Below are 14,792 nucleotides of genomic sequence, written 5' to 3'. Positions count from 1 at the left end.
TTCAGCTCCCATTTGCAATAATGCATTGTGACCCTATACCCTCTTTATGCCAACAGGCAAAGGACGCACTCAAAACACTGCTGTCAAAATACTTAGTCAAACAGTGTCTTATAAGGTATCACGTAAAAACTGATGCCACACTGGTCATGAATATCATTGTTTGATGTACATACAGGTTGTGTATACAGAGTTATATGTGTGTGCTCGAAATATGTTCTTATAATATGTTTGGGAGGCAATGGATAAACAAGCCTGCCCTAGACAAAGGAATGTGGCTTTACCTGTCTGCTTGGCTTGGTTACAGGCAGAGGACAATGAAAGTATATTTACATATAGGGTAAACAAAGCTAACAAGCAGCAGAGGAAATAGTTTGGTAAACACTGTGGAGGACACACCAGAGTCTGAACCCCTAGAATGTCTTCCTGCAGTGCTTAATTTGTGCCAGGGCTTGCCAGGGCTGAGCTCTGGCACGTCTAGGCTTGGAAATTCATAGCCCTGGCACCTCTTGGCTTGCTGCGTCAGTTATGAATATAAAAAATTGCTTGAGCCTTGGCATCTAATTGCTTGAGCCTTGGCACCTCTTTCTTTACAAATTAAGCACTGCCTTCTTGGGTCGTGAGGCAAACATAATGGACTTTGCAAAATATAAAGGGAGTAAAAAGACGTCCTAGTTATCCATCACTTAGGGAAGAAAGGGACGAGCAGCCTCTGATTCTGTGTAAAGTGGACCCTCCTACCTGAAGGACTGAAGTTGCTGATACCTTAATGTAAGTGAGAAACTGCTTTATAGCTTGCTAGAATTAAGTTTTTGGCACTAGAAAGCATGTTTTGTTTGTCACCCTTTTTTATCCCTTTTAGTCTTGCTTGGCATCACTTAAATCTGTGTGCTTTATTAACACACTTATTCTGTTTTGTTAGAAAACAATCTCAGTGCTGTATATGAAAGTGAAGTGTGGGACCTCAGCTAAACTAAGAGACTGGTGTGTGCACTGTCTCTCTGGAGGCAGCGAATTTACTAATTTCTGTGAGTGCCCAGTGAGAGGAGCTGGACATGCAGAGAGATGTCGCTGGGGAACTCGGATTTACTGATTGTTACCTGCAAGGTCTATTGGGAAGAGATGGGGTCCACCTGACCAAGAAAGGGAAGAGCATCTTCATGTACCACCTCACCAGCTACGTTCAAAGGGAGCATGTGACAAAAGCCCACAGGACAGAATGAAAAAATGCAACCTGAACAGAGGGTTAGATGGTGGAGGTGGGGGTACATGGAAAGCTACAATAGGGTCATAGGTGCAGCAAGGAGGAAACCAGTGGGGAAATCTGCTCAACATCTTAGATCTCTATGCACAAATGCAAAGAATATGGGGAATAAACAAGAAGAACTGGAAGCATTGGTACATACACCAAATTGTGACTTAATTGGCACCACAGAGACGTGGTGGGTAAGTCTCATGACTGGTTAATTGTTATAGAGGGTATTAGCTTATTCAGGAAGGACAGTCAGGGTGAAAAGGAGGTGTTGCATTATATATTCAGAATACAGGCACATTTTCTGAGGTCCAGCAAGGGGTGGGAGGCAGACCAGTTGAGAGTCTCTGGGCAAAAATAAAAGGGGTGAAAAATACGGGGGATGTCATGGTAGGAGTCTAACACAGACCACCACCTGAGGAAGTGGATGAGAGTAAATAACAGAAATATCCAGAACACAAGACCTGGTAGTAATGGGGTGTTGTAGCTACTCAGACCTCTGTTGGAAAAGCAATATAGCAAAACACAAAATTTCCAGTAAGGGTTTGGAATGTACTGGGGACACCTTTTCATTTCAGAAAATGGAGGCGGTCACCTGGGAGACAGCCATTTTTGGCTTGATTCTGACCAACAGGAAGGAATTGGTAGAGAATCTGATGATGGAAGGCAATCTGGGGGAAAGCGACCATGACATGATAGATTTCATGATTTTAAGGAAAGAAAGGAGCTGGGGTGGGCTACGAACAATGGGGCAAGGTCCCCAGATGGAAGCGAGCAGCTTCCTGCACCCAGTTCCCTGGACCCAGATGGGCAGGGGATGCCTGGGTGTGTTTGGGACCATCCCTTGTCTGGGTGTTGGGGGCCTGAAGGAGCTGGGTTGGGGGAGAGCTAGGAGTCAGGACTCCTGAGTTCTCTCCCTGGCTCTGGGAGGGGAGCGGGAGGTAGTGGTTAGAGCAGGGGGAGCCAGGGTTCCTGGGTTCCATCCTCTGCTTGGGAGGGCAGTGGGTTAGAGCAAGGGGGGCTGGAAATCAGGACTCCTGGGTTCCATTTCCAGCTCCTCCACAGACTTGTTATATGATTTGTTATATGGCTGGGATGATTTAATTGGGGATCGGTCCTGCTTTGAGCAGGGGGTTGGATTAGATGACCTCTTGAGGTCCCTTCTAACCCTGATATTCTATGATTCTATGATTCTATGACTTGAGTGAGTGGCTTATGGAAAGAACCTCCCCCACACCCTGCAGGTGACTGGTGGGGTGAGGAGAAAGCTGAGGTCCCCGGGCGGGGTGCAGGGGGGACAGGAGTGAACGGAGGGCAGGACCTTGAGGGAGGAGGTGGAGCAGGGGGCAGGGCCTCAAGGGGAGGGGCCGGAGCAGAAATTGGAAAGTTGGCAATCCTAGCCAGAGGAGAGCAACAAAAATGATAAAAGGCTCAGAAAACCTTGCCTGTGAGGAATGGTTAAAAAAACAATGGGGCATGTTTGGTCTTGAGAAATGAAGACTGAGGCTGGGGGTCCATAGTTTTCAAATCTGTTAATGGCTGTCATAAAGAAGATGGTGATCAATTGTTCCCAGCGTCCACTGAAGGTAGGACAAGAAGTAACGGGCTTAATTTGCAGCAAGGGAGATGTAGGTTGGATATTAGGAAAACTTTCTGACTCAATCAATCATTCAATGGCACCGCTGCTTTTTCCAGAGCATGGTGTATGCGCCAATGAGTTCTTTGATGGCTGCTGAGTCCAATGCTTGAGTGACAGCCCTGCCCACAGGTAGGGCACACCCACGCACAAGCAGTGCTCTGAATCCGAGCCGGCGATTCTTTCCTCCTCTGACGCCAGTCATCACAAAGCTTGATCCAGTCCACCTCGCCACGCCTCACTCCATCTACAAGCTGACTCCACCCACCGGAGCGGCATTCCGCACTCCAAGGGTCGTTAAGCTCTGGAACTGGCTTCCATGGGAAATTGGGGAATCCCATCATTGAAAGTTTTTAAGAATAAGTTAGATGAGCACCCGCTATGGATGATCTAGGTTTACGTGGTCCTGCCTTAGTGCAGGGGGCTGGAATTTATGATTTTTTAAGGTCTCTTCTGTCCTTACATGTCTATGGTGCTGTAATTGTAAGGCAAGGTTCAGACTGGCAGAGTCTCAGGGAGTTTGCAGTTGAGGTGGACAGGGAGCTGACACACAGTTTAAGTCCCAGCAAAGCTCTCCCTTGCTGAGGCAGAGAGTAACCCGGTGGCTTACAATGCTGCGTGCCCTGAGGAGAATGTCAAACGGATGTTGTTGGGTGATTGAACGCATTTGAAAATCCAGCCACTTAGTTACCTTAGGGGAGCAGTCCCCAAACTTTTGAGGGTCAGGCCCCCTTTACCCCTGTCTGCACCCCCCACGCCTCTCAGAGCTGGGGCCAGGAGCGGAGCTGTGGCACTGGATGGGGGGGAAACGGGGGGGGACATGGACGGGGTAAGGGGGATGAGGCTGGGGCCACAGCTGGGGGTGGGGCTGAGGCTGGGAGCGGGGTCAGGAGTGGGGCCATGGCCAAAGGCTGAGGCTGGGGGCAGGGGCGGGAGTGGAGCCACAGTCAGGCTGCGGTGGGGGCCAGACCCATGGCCAGGTGCGGCTCCACTCCCAGACCCACCCCGAGCCTTGGCCCAGGGCTGGGAATGGAGCCACAGCCAGTGGCCAAGGCTGGGGGTGGGGCTGGGACCAGGCATGGGGCTGGGAGCCAGGGACGTGGCTGGAGGCGGGACCAGAGCAGAGCTGGGGGTGGGGAGGGGCTGGGTGGCGCTCCTTCCCTGCCCCCTGTGGAGGCTGGCCTGGGTTCCACTGTGCCGCACAGTTTGGGGCCCTCTGCCTTAGGGTATGTCTACACTACAATCAAAGGTGTGGGTGCAGCTCAGGTAGGCATACGCACGCTAGCTATAATGTCGCTAACCATAGCAGTGAAGAGGTGGGTGCAAGCCTCCCGAGAACCCAGCCTATGTATTCTCATTCCCACCCCACACCAGGGTCCATGCCACTGTGTCTTCACTGCGGTTTTTAGCCATGCCAGCTAGATTAAAGCTAGTGCAGGTATACGCTCACACCTCTGATTGCACCGTAGACGTACCCTTTATCTTCATCCTGACCACACTGCGCCAAGGGACAAGGAGCTGGAGCAGGGAGCGGGTCCATCCCTGTGGGACAGGAGACCCCGGCGAGGTTCATCCTCCATGATGAACACTGACACTGAGCTCCCGCAAGATGCAGCGTGACAGCGATAACTCTGGTAAGGAGTCACTAGGGAAAATGTTAAGAGTATCTAAAGCTGCTTTATCCATACCCCCACGAGGAGAGGCTGACTTGAAAGGGAAAATTGAGATGCAAAGTAGCAACCTGCCTCAGACAGAGATGAAGCAGCCCTCTCTGGACCATCCGGCCGCTAGCAAGGCCTATTGTCCTTACTGCCAATGGAGAAAACTGGCATGATGGTGAGAGTTAGAAATGAAACCAACTGTCCCAGAACCATCTGGAAGGGAATGAAGTTGGCACGATTGTACAGGACAGAGAGTGTTGACAATCCCACCATAGGTACCCGTCAGAGGCTGGCTGGCCCTTTAAGGCAGGCAAGGCTCAGCCTTACTTGTGAACTACCAGCTAGCCCCCAGCTTATGGAGATATTGCACTTATTGATAATTAGTGACCCCAGCTGCAGGGAATCAGGAAGAACTACTTACATAGAGCTGGCAGCTCAGTCTAGAGGAAGAGATTGTAGAGAAGCCAGAAATCTTTTGTAGGTGGGAGGATCCACAGGGAGAAGACTGGTGGGGGAACTCCTGTGCTAGGGTATGCAAGGAGCAGGGAGATCCCTAGGGGAATTTGCTAGGGTCTCTGGGGAAGGGCAGCAATGAGGGAAATCCTGTTAAGATGAGAGACAGCAAAGGAAGACCTCTGCAGCAGCAGGGCAGGCTCCTGTGGGGAGGCCCTGAGGAAGGGTTGTAAAAGTATTTCAGTGGAGCCCAGGAGGGGCAGAAGAACTATCATTTGTGTATTTAGCTTGGACTTTCAGCTGGACCTTTTGTTACCTTGGAAGGAGAGTGTACCTTGTGACTTGGCTTGAGGTTTGAGCCACAGAAGACCCAGCCAGAGGCAAACAGCCTTCAGGAGGTGCTGGAGACAAGGGCCCCTGACACAAGAAGGTGCTATGGGTGGTGAGTATGCTACCTTAGAGTACCTTAATATAGGGCCCAATTCTCAACTGGTGTAAAATATCATTGCTCATCTGAAGTCAGCGGAGCCCTGAGAATTTACACTGGATGAGGATCTGGCCCTAAGTAGCTAAACGGGCTCTAAGCATTTTGAAAATCCATTATTTAGGTGCCTAAATGGGAGCTGCTGGTCACAGTCTCTTTTGAAAAATCTGGCCTGGAGTCTTAGCCAGTCTTTTCTTCTCCCAGGCAATCTAAACACATTGTGTTGGATTTGGCTTCAAAATGAATAGAGGTTTGATTTTTTTTTTTCCCCTCAAAGTCACCTGTGTGATTCGGGGAGCACAAGCTCATTGGCTTTTGAATAAGACACGGGGATCTGCGTGACATAGGTACTTTTGAAAATCCAACTCTAGTGGGTTATAGATAAAAAGACCCTTGCATTGACTTCCATGGAAGAAGAAGAATCTTTTAGCATCATGTGGATAAAGACGCGTCTGTGATATTGGAGATAAGGATATTTGCACTTTTTCTCTGGGAACTAGAGAGATGAAAAAATATATAGATCAAAGATCTCTGGGGTAGGGACCATCTTTTGTTGTGTGTACAATGGTGCCCTGATTGGAGCTCTGTGCTACTGTAATATAAATAAGCAATAATAACAGCTGCCCCTTTATCATAACTTAGACCCCAATCCTGTTTGCATTTATGCCCATGCCTGACATCACATACACGCATAGCTGAGATGGTACCAGGATCAGGGCCGTACATAAGGGTCTGCATGAGCTGGTCCTTAATTCTGATAGCTACTCATGAATTGTAAGTAATATCTGTTCTCAGAGGTGGCAATTTCTTGACCGCCTTGATTATTGAATGTTGGTAGCATGCAGTAGAATGGCATTCCTTGTTTGTTTGTCTTTTTTTCCCTTCACATTGAGTCTGTGTGAATTGAACAGCCATGATGACAGAGCTATTTCCCCCCCCCCCCTTATATATTTACTTATCTGTGGTGTTGTGATTAAAAGTTTGGGTGGGTTCTACTTAAAACCATAAATAAAAAACCTCTGAAATACAGAGTTCAGGCAGAGTTTCCCTCCCCCCTCCCCCCGTCTGTTTGGTCTCTTAGGCCAATAAGGTCTTGCTGGGGCAGGGACTCTCTCTTACTGTGTGTTTGTACAGCAGCTAGCACGACGGGGCCGTGATTTGATGTGTCCTCAAAGCTCTGTGGTAATGCACACAATCGGTGAAAGCTTGTGCTGCTGTTACCTGCAGGGACCTGTCTACAGTTTAGACTGGAATTTCTGTGTTGCTCAGGGGTTTGCTCCAACTGTTCTCCTCCCCTCCCTCATAGTTCCTTCATCTGTTTCATTCCTTATCTGCCCCTCTCATCCCCTGTACTGTCCCCCTCATCCCCTTTCCCTTCAGTGTCCCCTCTCCCTTCCCTTTTCTTTCCATTTAGCTGGTTCCCTCCTAACTAACCCCACTCTTTTTTTTTAAAGGGGGGGTGGAGACTAACCTGCTGTTTGCTGCCATCACATTTTCACTTTGCCCCTTCCCCTGCCCTGTGTCTCATACAAACTAAATGGAAGCATTTTGGGACCCCTTCTTGGTTGACCCTTAAGCATTGCCACAACAAACACGATCAAAAATAAGTACCCGTTCTGTAGATCAACACAGAAGTCTGGTCTGCAGAGCTAATAATCCAGCATCTCTCATCAGTAACTAACAAGAATTGTATTTATTAGGTGCTGATGGGCTCAGTCTCATACAAGACACACAAGTTAACCCAGTTCATGCTTTTTAGAACCCAGTTCCTTAACAAACCGAGCATAACTCCATCTGGGGTACTGTGTCCAGTTCTGGGCCCCACACTACAAGAAGGATGTGGAAAAATTGGAAAGCATCCAGCAGAGGGCAACAAAAATGATTAGGGGACTAGAACACACGACTTATGAGGAGAGACTGAGGGAACTGGAATTGTTTAGTCTGCAGAAGAGAAGAATGAGGGGGGATTTGATAGCTGCTTTCAACTACCTGAGAAGTGGTTCCAAAGAGGATGGTTCTAGACTGTTCTCAGTGGTAGCAGATGACAGAACGAGGAGTAATGGTCTCAAGTTGCAGTGGGGGAGGTTTAGGTTGGATATTAGGAAAAACTTTTTCACTAGGAGGGTGGTGAAGCACTGGAATGGGTTACCTAGGGAGGTGGTGGAATCTCCTTCCTTAGAGGCTTTTAAGGTCAGGCTTGACAAAGCCCTGGCTGGGATGATTTAGTTGGGGATTGGTCCTGCTTTGAGCAGGGGGTTGGACTAGATGACCTCCTGAGGTCCCTTCCAACCCTGATATTCTATAGAAGTCTTCTCTTAGCGGGGGCATTTAGCTACCAGCCATCTTGGTAGTCTCTAAACAGAGAAGTGAAATTCTCAACATTCTTCCTGGTTTCATAATCTGTGGTGGTACCATATACAATATCCATGAGCTTTATGGTGCCACAGTCCTTAAAGGGGCCAGATTTTCACAATGGCTCAGGCCCTTCTCTCTCTCTCTCTCTCTCTCTGCGCGCCCCCCCCAGCAGCTCCCATTATGATCCTTATGGCCACATTTTGAGAAAAGCTCGGCGCCCAATGTGCTGAGCTCATATGAAAATCTGGCCACTTCTTCAGGTGCCTAAATTGGCATGGAGCACTTCTGAAACTCTGGCCCTACATGGGTGAGTATTCAGCAGAAGGTAGGAAGTGGTTGGGCAAAAATAGGCACACTGGGTGAGATTTTTTTCTTAAGTGGATTTGGCACCGAACTGCCATGGACTTTTGATGGGAGCTAGGCACAACACAAAGGTGTGTCGTGTTTTTTTTTTTAATCTCACCCGTTATTGGGCCTGATTCGCACTTCCAGCGGGATGCGAAGGGACCTTAGAGTAAGTGTTAAAGGGCCTTGAAGCGAGCGTGAATTGCAGGTACATCTCCATTTAAGTCCCCTTCATACTGCCCTAGCGTAAATGAGAATTAGGCCCAGTAACTCCCAGGGGACTCATCAGGAGGCTAACTACTACATACCTTCCCCTGAATGCTTACCCCTGCTGGGATGGGGGTGAGGTAACTAACCATGCACAGTTCCCAAAGCTGGGTCTGCAGAAATCACTCTCCTCCATCTGGCTTCCAAGGAGCCAGCTCTGTCCTTCAGGCATGGAGTCAAGGGCTGCAGAAAGTGTTGACTATCTGGTCTGTAATTAAAAGAAAGGTACTTACAATAACCTCTCCATATCCTTTATGCTCTCCCCCAGGATCATTTAACTGACTAATTTGGACAGCCTAGACAACAAATGACGACTTGGTCTCCTCTTTCTACAACTCTGTAAACATAATCCCCGATTGATTGGCCTCTAATACATCAGACCTAAATGAAAAATTAATTAGATTGGCTACAACCCTGAAGTGAGCACTTTACCACTTTGTTGTTTTGTCCATTTGATCCTTTCTCCTTTGATTTATGGGCAAAGGAGAGAAAGCGGGGGAGGGGAGGAGAGGAGGAGGAGGAGGTTAGTACTAGATGTCATCTGAAGTCCATATGCCAGTTTTCATGACAGCAGAGCCCGGTCTCCGGTAAACGAAGGAATAAAAGTAGCAGTAACACCTCCCAGGACTGCTTTGAGTGTTCACTGCACTGTTAAGATGGGAACATGTAGACAGATGAGCTTTTTTTGCCCTCTTGTCTTCCTCTAAATCCAAGTGTTAAATAAGGTCATTTAGGTGCCGCTAAGATCCTCAGCCACCACCTAAATTCCCTAAGCACCTCAGGTTATACTAGCAAAATCCCCTATGTTTCCCCAAGTTTCCATTGGTGGGCATCACACAGCTGCATAAGTCCTTATGCCACCGAGCTACTTGGCACCCTAGCTCAAGCTTAAACCCCAGCAGGATTCACAGACTAGGCGTTCCCCCACTGATCTGTGACGCCTAAGCCCCGACATGGATCTAGCCCTTCACCTTTCTCTTTCCTCTCCCACCCTTTGTCTAGTCTATTGAGATTAAAGACTGTACAGGGCAGGGGTTGTCTCTTATTACATGTTTGTACAGTGCCTGGTATCATGGAGCCCATAACCACTACTGTAATACCAGTAATGGAACCAAATTATAAATCAGATTATGATCTGGGACACGCACAGCCAATTTTTTCAAGTGGCCTATAATCTAGGGTACACAATTTGCTGCGCACAATTGCCCACACGTGTACATGCAAACCGGTATTTGTATGAGTAAATGTGGCAAAGTGTTCCATTACTGCATTGGCTCGCATAAATGGGGTAATTCCATGCCCTTTCTTGCACGAGCAAAACCTGTGCATGGAAAACTAGAGGATGGCCTGCAACTGGCTGGATATTTGTTCATTAACCTAGGTAGTCGAGAGAGGCCAGATAGTGGGCTTGAGGATTGCAGTGTGCTTAATAGATCCAGAGGTTGTGGTGTAATTGAGCAATTCCATGTTGCCTTATTCACATGAGTAGCCCAATTTAGTTGAGTGGAATTACTAAAATAAGTAAAGTGATGAGGATGCAGCCCCTTGTGGGGATATATGACCGCATGTTCTGAATGTCAGAATAGTCATAATGCCCCATAGCCTTGGCATAGCTTTAAAAAATTGCTGTTTGTGACCTGTACACACCCTTCACTAGGGCTGTTACTAGAGCAGTGGTCAGATCCTTCCAGTCTAACTCCTGGCGACTCCCACTATTCCTTCCAGCCGAGTGCTATGGCTTGGGATTTGTTCTTGGAAATGTAAAGAGACAAGGAAGGAGATGGATTTGAACCTGTCTTCCAGTGTGCCCTGTGCTGGGCAACTCCTCATGTGAGATCAATTGTCTTCAGCTGGCAGGATGCCAGCAACTCTGGAGCACGCGTGTGGTAGGACAGAATTGCTCTGAAAAGAGAGGACCTCAAAAGCCAGCAGTACTGTGACCGCTAGTAGTCGTGATTGCTGGTGTCATGGTATAGCTCTACCGGGGCAGTCAGCCAGTCTTTGACACTAATACTCGGCATTCCTCTTCTAGTGGTCCGCCAGTGTGTCCATGCTGTAGTGCTAACAATAGCGCTGGTGGGACAATGCCTCCCTGCCCTCCAGGTTAAATCATTTAGTGCCTTGGGGCTTAGCTATTGTAAGGGAGCTAGGCATTGAAATGGCCCTCCCTTTTTAATAGGGAAGCTTCTGTGGTGGTGATGGATACAGTAGATTTGTAAGTGTATTTAATACAGGAGACGCCATGTGTGGACAGGGCACTGAACAGCGCCTCAGAGACTTTCTATGCCCAGCCCTACCACTGGCCTCCTGGGTGACCGTGGGCAATTTGCTTTTCCGCTTTGTGCCTCAGTTTCCCTACCTGGGTAATAGGGATAATGATACTGACCTCTTGTAAAGTGCTTTGACACCTGGTGGCGGTGGAAAAATCTATATAAGAGGGGGATGATGATGGAGAGCTGCTGGGTGCTTTTGAAACATTGACCAGTATGATATTGAATTATCGTTCAAAAAAAATCTTTTCCTTTGTTACTTGAATACTCCAGCAGCCGATGTTGGTTGAGTACCAGTCAGATATGTTACATCACCACATGATGCCTCTCATTGAGAAGAGCATCTCAAGGCCAAAAAAAAAATCAATGGAGTATCTTCTAGCTCCACTGGACATTCTATCATTCGGATCTTCCCAAAGTTAGACTACCAGCTTAAGACTCCTCACTTAGGATTAGAGACAAAGAATCTGAACTTTAAAAAGCCAGGAGCCATGGATAAACTAACAGAACGTTATTAATTACAACTGGATTTTTGGAAAAGCCCAAGGCCCGGAAAAGCAGTTGATAAAAGTAGCAGAATATTAAAAAACAAAACAAGCTTATGACCAAAGGGGAATAATGTGCTGCTAAATCATTGAAATGAGAAACTTTTTTTATATTAAAGTTATTAAAAAGTGAGGCCAAAAAATCAAAATGAATCCCAAAGAGCAGTGATATGTGATTGCATGAATTTTGCATTTTTTATGTTTAAAAGGAAAACTTCGGAGACAGGTCTTAAAAATGGCATTGTTTGTAAATAGAGCAGAAGGCCAGTGTTCAAATTTGAACAAAGCAAGGTTGCTATGAACAGCTAGACCCTGATTCAGGAAAGCACTTAAGCATATGCTTAACGTTAAGCATGTATGTAAGTGTTTTCTTAGTAAGAATGTACATGCTTTCAGTGCTTTCCAGAAGCAGAGCCCTAAAGGACAATGCACATGGGGCTGGATTCTGCAATCCTTACTCAGGCGAAGCTGTCTCTGACAACACTTTTTTCTCTCCTCTCCCCAGCCTTGCTAGTCGCTCATATTCTGGACTGAATCCCATACGTGCCAGTGAGACTCCTTTGTGTGGCAAGGGTGCAGAATTTACTTTGGATATCTGTGCAGCAGATGAGTTGAATTTCACCTTCAGGCCCTAATGTTCTGGCCTGTGTGTGTGGTGTGTGTTGTTTTTTTTTTTTTTTTTTTTTTTTTTTTGTGGGCGGTGGGGAACTTTTTGGGAAATTGCATGCTGCATATTTGCAGTACATTCTACACAGATGGTTTTGTTTTGTCCCCCCCCCCCCCCCCCACACACACACACTAAGTTCATCAATGGCTTTATCCTGCAAGGTGCTGAACAGAGCTGGTCAAAACCTTTCTAAAACTTCTTCCTATAGGGGAAAAAATGCTCGTTAATTGAAACAGTTTTTCAAGTCCAGAATGGAATTCCAGATCAAAACCCAAGAGAGACCCACCTCCAGAATAATCAGGTGTCTGGTACCTAGGGCACCCCCTTTCAGTGGGAGAGACCCAGATTCAAGTCCCTGTTATAAATCATGTGGCTCAAGAACTTGACCCAAGCTTTCCCACATCCTAGGTGAGCCCCCAACTACCAGTTTTTTGGCTATTCTGGAGGCTGTTGCTTGTTTCTCACAATTTTTGAAAGGCCTTGTTTTCAGTCCATGGCCGAACAATAACAAATTTTCAAACTTTAACATTTGGGGTGGGATCTGAGTTACTACAGAGAATTCTTTCCTGCGTATCTGGCTGGTGAATCTTGCCCACATGCTCACGGTTTCAGCTGATCGCCATATTTGGGGTTGGGAAGGAATTTTCCTCCAGGGCAGATTGGAAGAGGCCCTGGGGGTTTTTCGCCTTCCCTGCAGCATGGGGCACGGGTCACTTGCTGGAGGATTCTTTGCACCTTGAAGTCTTTAAACCATGATCTGAGGACTTCAATAGCTCAGACATAGGTGAGAGGTTTATTGCAGGGGTGGGTGGGTGAGATTCAATGTGGCCCGCATTGTGCAGGAGGTCAGACTAGATGATCATAATGGTCCCTTCTGACCTCAATATCTGAGAATCTATATCTGAATTACCTTTTGTGAAAAGTAGACTGTTTTCCAGCCAGGCCTGTTGCTGCGCACGCTGGCCTGATCCAGCAAATCACTTAAGCGCCTGCTTAACTGTAAGCAGTGAGACAACGTGTGGGGTAAGATGCTATCCAAGTGGAGTAAGATGCTATCCAAATCTGGTCCTTTGTCAGTTACACAGCATGGCTCCCTGCTTGTGTAGTTTTTAAAAGTGGTGTTGGTTTTCCCAATTTCTTTATGTAGAAGGCAAGGGGTGGTTCTGGGGACTTTGGGTGAGATTTTAGCACTGGGGAAGTTTAGTGGCAATTTCCCTATTGACTTCAGTGATGCTCTAACTCTGCTCCCACTGAACACTTGTTAGAAAATTCTAGCTTTAGCACTTTTTGTTGGGCAATGGGAGGGGTGTGTGCACGGTGGGAGTGATTCGTGGTATAGGTATTTGTTTTTCAGCTGGTCAGAGTGTGAACCCCTCACTCGCAGCGAGACTCATTTTACTTCACAAGTTGCCCCAGCAAATGCACTTGTGGTCAAAGCTGATCCTCCGTGAGAGGAAGGATAGCACTGTCTGGCCTGCTGTTCATTTTCCTGTTCCATTATCTGGCCTGTGGATTTGTATCTCAGGGCACCAAAGTGATATTTATCAGGCTGTTGCATGGTTTTGTGAGGAACACAATTTATTGTTCTAATGCAACCTGTGAAAATGACAATAAAAAGCATGGAGGGTGGATTAACATGTGATGACTCACTTTTGTGTGTGTGAGACAAAGATTGTATAGGAACAGAAAATGATACCATTTGAATCCATTCCGGGCAGCGACAGACTAATGAGAGTGGATATGAACATAACCTAGTGCATTCTCAGTACACACTTACAATTCTTATCTTCTGGCCCTTCTCAGAGGCGGCTACTTCCCAACTCTGACCAATGTTTCTAGGGAGAAAGTCTCTGAAATAGATTACCCCTTCTTCTAAATGGAAGAGATGATTGAGACTTTCTTGGGGAAGAAACAACTGCCTTCGGGAAGAGTAGTATATTTTAGGGCTTGTCTACATGATGGGGTGCTGTGCTCTATATGTAAGGGGACTATTGCCCCCTTACTAAAATTCATAGATATTTAGGTCAGAAGGGACCATTATGATCATCAAGTCTGACCTCCTGCACAACGCAGGCCACAGAATTTCACCCACCACTCCTACAAAAAAACCTCACACCTATATCTGTGCTACTGAAGTCCTCAAATCGTAGTTTAAAGACTTCAAGGAGCAGAGAATCCTCCAGCAAGTGACCCGTGCCCTATGCTACAGAGGAAGGCGAAAAACCCCCAGGGCCTCTGCCAATCTGCCCTGGAGGAAAATTCCTTCCCGACCCCAAATATGGCGATCAGCTAAACCCTGAGCATATGGGCAAGATTCATCAGCCAGATACTACAGAAAATTCTTTCCCGGGTAACTCGGATCTTACCCCATCTAATAACCCATCACAGGCCATTGGGCCTATTTACCATGAATATTTAATTACCAAAATCATATTATCCATCATACCATCTCCTCCATAAACTTATCGAGTTTAATCTTAAAGCCAGATAGATCTTTTGCCTCCACTGCTTCCCTCGGAAGGCTATTCCAAAACTTCACTCCTCTGATGGTTAGAAACCTTTGTCTAATTTCTAATCTAAATTTCCTAGTGGCCAGTTTATATCCATTTGTTCTTGTGTCCACATTGGTACTGAGTTTAAATAATTCCTCTCCCTCTCTGGTATTTATACCTCTGATATATTTATAGAGAGCAATCATATCTCCCCTCAACCTTCTTTTAGTTAGGCTAAACAAGCCAAGCTCCCTGAGTCTCCTTTCATAAGACAAGTTTTCCATTCCTCGGATCATCCTAGTAGCCCTTCTCTGTACCTGTTCCAGTTTGAATTCATCCTTCTTAAACATGGGAGACCAGAACTGCAC

At 46.8% G+C, this 14,792-nt stretch overlaps 1 long non-coding RNA gene across 2 annotated transcripts in view; it reads left to right on the top strand.

Annotated features, from left to right (window-relative positions):
• The first annotated feature begins 699 nt into the window (after positions 1-699).
• The window catches only part of LOC141985718 (uncharacterized), a 99,321-nt gene continuing 85,228 nt past the window's right edge, over positions 700-14,792 (top strand). The window contains exon 1 of one of the 2 annotated variants that reach the window (XR_012639003.1): positions 700-768. This is a non-coding gene — a long non-coding RNA (uncharacterized LOC141985718). Of the gene's footprint in view, positions 769-5,405; positions 5,442-14,792 lie in introns of those variants that run through there. The other variant, XR_012639002.1, reaches the window with a different exon arrangement.

This window comes from Natator depressus, chromosome 4 (genome assembly GCF_965152275.1).
Source record: "Natator depressus isolate rNatDep1 chromosome 4, rNatDep2.hap1, whole genome shotgun sequence".
Taxonomy (NCBI): Eukaryota; Metazoa; Chordata; order Testudines; family Cheloniidae; genus Natator; species Natator depressus.
The sequence above is the reverse complement of the archived record's forward strand: the minus strand, read 5'-3'. Positions and strand labels throughout refer to the sequence as shown.